The 5,000-nt window shown below is 62.4% G+C and overlaps 1 pseudogene; it reads left to right on the top strand.

The window, feature by feature from the left end:
• Positions 1–5,000, top strand: part of LOC124728888 — a 7,959-nt pseudogene that overhangs the window by 973 nt on the left and 1,986 nt on the right.

Here is a 5,000-nt window from a genome sequence, read left to right on the forward strand (position 1 = left end):
GTACGAAACCTAAAGGCGTAATGAAAGTGAAGGTCTCGCCTTGCGCGGGCCGAGGGAGGATGGGGCTTCCCCGCCCTTCACGGGGCGGCGGCCTCCGCACTCCCGGGGCGTCTCGTCCTCATTGCGAGGTGAGGCGCACCTAGAGCGTACACGTTGGGACCCGAAAGATGGTGAACTATGCCTGGCCAGGACGAAGTCAGGGGAAACCCTGATGGAGGTCCGTAGCGATTCTGACGTGCAAATCGATCGTCGGAGCTGGGTATAGGGGCGAAAGACTAATCGAACCATCTAGTAGCTGGTTCCCTCCGAAGTTTCCCTCAGGATAGCTGGTGCTCGTACGAGTCTCATCCGGTAAAGCGAATGATTAGAGGCCTTGGGGCCGAAACGACCTCAACCTATTCTCAAACTTTAAATGGGTGAGATCTCCGGCTTGCTTGATATGCTGAAGCCGCGAGCAAACGACTCGGATCGGAGTGCCAAGTGGGCCACTTTTGGTAAGCAGAACTGGCGCTGTGGGATGAACCAAACGCCGAGTTAAGGCGCCCGAATCGACGCTCATGGGAAACCATGAAAGGCGTTGGTTGCTTAAGACAGCAGGACGGTGGCCATGGAAGTCGGAATCCGCTAAGGAGTGTGTAACAACTCACCTGCCGAAGCAACTAGCCCTGAAAATGGATGGCGCTGAAGCGTCGTGCCTATACTCGGCCGTCAGTCTGGCAGTCATGGCCGGTCCTTGCGGCCGGCCGCGAAGCCCTGACGAGTAGGAGGGTCGCGGCGGTGGGCGCAGAAGGGTCTGGGCGTGAGCCTGCCTGGAGCCGCCGTCGGTGCAGATCTTGGTGGTAGTAGCAAATACTCCAGCGAGGCCCTGGAGGGCTGACGCGGAGAAGGGTTTCGTGTGAACAGCCGTTGCACACGAGTCAGTCGATCCTAAGCCCTAGGAGAAATCCGATGTTGATGGGGGCCGTCATAGCATGATGCGCTTTGTGCTGGCCCCCGTTGGGCGAAAGGGAATCCGGTTCCTATTCCGGAACCCGGCAGCGGAACCGATACAAGTCGGGCCCCTCTTTTAGAGATGCTCGTCGGGGTAACCCAAAAGGACCCGGAGACGCCGTCGGGAGATCGGGGAAGAGTTTTCTTTTCTGCATGAGCGTTCGAGTTCCCTGGAATCCTCTAGCAGGGAGATAGGGTTTGGAACGCGAAGAGCACCGCAGTTGCGGCGGTGTCCCGATCTTCCCCTCGGACCTTGAAAATCCGGGAGAGGGCCACGTGGAGGTGTCGCGCCGGTTCGTACCCATATCCGCAGCAGGTCTCCAAGGTGAAGAGCCTCTAGTCGATAGAATAATGTAGGTAAGGGAAGTCGGCAAATTGGATCCGTAACTTCGGGATAAGGATTGGCTCTGAGGATCGGGGCGTGTCGGGCTTGGTCGGGAAGTGGGTCAGCGCTAACGTGCCGGGCCTGGGCGAGGTGAGTGCCGTAGGGGTGCCGGTAAGTGCGGGCGTTTAGCGCGGGCGTGGTCTGCTCTCGCCGTTGGTCGGCCTCGTGCTGGCCGGCGGTGCAGGATGCGCGCGCCTGCGCGGCGTTCGCGCCCCGGTGCTTCAACCTGCGTGCAGGATCCGAGCTCGGTCCCGTGCCTTGGCCTCCCACGGATCTTCCTTGCTGCGAGGCCGCGTCCGCCTTAGCGTGCTCCTCCGGGGGCGCGCGGGTGCGCGGATTCTCTTCGGCCGCCATTCAACGATCAACTCAGAACTGGCACGGACTGGGGGAATCCGACTGTCTAATTAAAACAAAGCATTGCGATGGCCCTAGCGGGTGTTGACGCAATGTGATTTCTGCCCAGTGCTCTGAATGTCAACGTGAAGAAATTCAAGCAAGCGCGGGTAAACGGCGGGAGTAACTATGACTCTCTTAAGGCGGCCAAGTGGCGGCGGTGTGGCTGCATCCGGACTTGGCTTCTCGAAGTGCGGTCTTGATGTAGTCGTGCTGCTGCTGCGAGGTGCCTTCCTTGGGTTATAGTTACAGGGAGAGTGATGCGCAATACATGGGCCTAGCCCTCTTAGCCTCTCCTCTCCTGCGGTCTTCACCCCTTCTCGTGGGCCCGCTGATTTCGCAGAGTGGAAGACCGCACCAGGGGCTTGGGGGGGTTACCAGCCCCCCCTCGCACTATCCCTTTTTCAGTTGGGGGCAGTATGCAGAGAATAAGTGGTGGCCCTTCCGCTGAAGGTGCCACCCCAACTCCCCCAGCACCTAGCCGGCCAACCGGCCGTGCCGAAAATCTTGTAACTTTTGCAGCTATGTATACCTGTAGTGAGTGCCACCGCAGCTTTACAACCAAGAACGGTCTCGGGGTCCATCGCCGCCGCCAACATCTTGCGGCCGCCAACGCGGAGATCGTCACGGAGAGGCATCGCGCGAGGTGGACGGAGGAAGAAGTCCTGTCGCTCGCCAAGGCGGAGGCCGAACTGTTCCTTGAGAGGGACGCCCGGTTCTTCTTCGTCAATCAAGAACTCATCAGGATGTTCCCCGACCGAACGCTCGAGGCAATCAAGTGCCGACGGCGGCAAGCTGCCCACAAGCAGCTTGTCCGCCAATTCATGGAGGCGCTTGAGATCGGTCGGGGGGAAGAGCCGGCGTCCCGCCGGGGAGCAGCGAGCCCGCTGCCTGACGCGGGCGAGGCCGCTGCGCCGCCCGTCGACGCAGCCGAGGACTTCGCGGCCGACACCACCGGGCCGCCGCCGGAGGGGCCGACTGACGCCGCCATCTGGGAGCATCTGGCGGGGCTACCCGCTTCCGCCCAGCGTTTCTCTGCCCTGGATCGTGTCATAGGTCTGGGGCGGGGCACGCCGCCCGATGTCATCCTGGGCATGCTCCCGGATGCCCTTGCGTCGGTCGGGTCCAGAAGGGAGAGATCGATCACCAGGACACAGCGGCCGCGCCAACCATCGAAGCGGCCGCCTGCCGCGCCGCCGACGCAGAAGCGCAAGCGGCGCCGCTGGGAGTACGCGAGAACGCAGGATGCCTTCCGACGGTCGCGTGCACGTTGCGTGCGCGGCCTCTTGGATGGCACCCTGCTCCAGCCGCCACCTGCCATCCCTGGTCTGCTGGACTTCTGGGCGGACCTCTTCACCAAGAAGCCCATCTCCACCGCGGGCTTCATTCGTGACCGCCTCCTCCCGCACTCAGAGCCTGTCGCTCTCGAGTGCATATGGGGGCCGGTCACACATGAGGAGGTCGCCGCCGCGTTGCCGCCCAGGGGATCAGCAGCCGGGCCGGACGGCCTTACCCCAGCGGAGTTGCGGCGCCTGCCGCACGAAGTCCTGGTGAAAGTGATGAATCTCTTCCTTCTGGCCCGCGCCCTTCCGGAACGCCTGCTTCGCGCGCGGACGTCCCTTCTCCCGAAAACGGCTGCACCAACATCCCCCGCTGACTTTCGCCCCATTACGGTCTGCTCGGTGTTGGCGCGGACCTTTCACAAGGTTCTCGCGTCACGCCTGATGCGCGCATGTGCTGTGGACGAACGTCAGCGGGCATTCATCCCTCGGGATGGGATGTTGGAAAATACCTTCATCTTGGACACTGCTCTCACCGACGCAGTTCGCTCCTGCCGCTCTGTCTTTGTGGCATCGATCGACGTATCTAAGGCATTCGATTCGGTAGATCATGCTGCCCTTCGCCCCGTGCTGAAGGCGCATGGCCTGCCGGATTGCTTTGTCGAGTATGTCGAGCGGTGCTACGAGGGCAGCACGACAGTGATAGCGGACGGCGCCGGCGTGGGCGTGTCTGTGCAGCCAGCACGGGGCGTTCGCCAGGGCGATCCCCTCTCCCCCCTCCTGTTCAACTTTGCGGTGGACTACGTTTTAGGCCAACTGCCCTCCCACATCGGAGCTCGGATCCTCGGTCGCAGAGTCAACGCTGCGGCCTTTGCAGATGACGTCTTGCTGTTTGCAGCGACCCCGAGGGGCTTGCAGTCCCTCATCGACGCAGCTACCGCAGCCCTCGCCCACCTGGGGCTGCAGATCAACGCCCGGAAGTGTTTCACCCTCGCCTTAGTCGCGTCAGGGCGCGAGAAGAAGGTGAAGGTGGACAGCAATGTCACCTTCACAGCAGGCAATACCACCATGCCTGCCCTGCGTGTGGGTGAAACCTTCCGGTACCTGGGGCTGCAATTCTCTACGGCGGGTCGCTGTGTCTTCAATCCACGTAGCCACCTGGTGGAGCAGCTTGACGTCATCTCCCGAGCTCCGCTGAAGCCGCAACAGCGCCTCCACGCTCTCACCAACGTACTTCTCCCTGGCCTGTACCACGGGCTGGCCCTCAGCCGCACCCGGGTGGGTGCATTGAAGTCGGCCGACGTTACCATCCGGGCCGCCGTCAGGAGATGGTTCCGCCTTCCGGCGGACACCCCCCTGGGATACTTCCACGCTCCTGTTGCCCAGGGGGGCCTCGGCATTCCATCTTGCCGATGGATGGGTCCGACCCTCCGTCGGTCCCGTCTCCTGGCGCTGAAGAAGATAGGGCCAGCCTGCGACGGTGCAGGCATGGATGAGGTGCAGCGTGAGATCGAGGTGCTGGAGCGCCACCTAATGTGGGAGGGCCACCTCCTCAAATCGTCAACGCAGGTTGGGGAAATGTGGGCGGCGCGCCTACACATCGCCATTGACGGTGCGGCACTGTCATCTTCTGCCGCCGTCAGTGGCCAACATCAGTGGGTCGCCGACACCAGTCGCCTGCTATCTGGGCGTGAATACATCGACGCCCTCCGCGCCCGCATCAACGCCTTCCCTACGAAGGCACGGCGCAGTCGCGGGCGGGAGGCGGACACCAGATGCCGCGCGGGGTGCCAGGCCGTGGAGACCGCCAACCACGTACTTCAGGCTTGCTTTAGGACGCACGGGTCCCGGGTCAAGCGCCATGACGCTGTAGTGCGTTATGTCGCCCGTGGACTCGCGCAGAGGGGCTTCAATGTCTCTGTGGAGCCCCACCTCCGAACACCTGAGGGCAT

This window comes from Schistocerca piceifrons, unplaced genomic scaffold (assembly GCF_021461385.2).
Source record: "Schistocerca piceifrons isolate TAMUIC-IGC-003096 unplaced genomic scaffold, iqSchPice1.1 HiC_scaffold_1175, whole genome shotgun sequence".
In the NCBI taxonomy this organism is placed as follows: Eukaryota; Metazoa; Arthropoda; class Insecta; order Orthoptera; family Acrididae; genus Schistocerca; species Schistocerca piceifrons.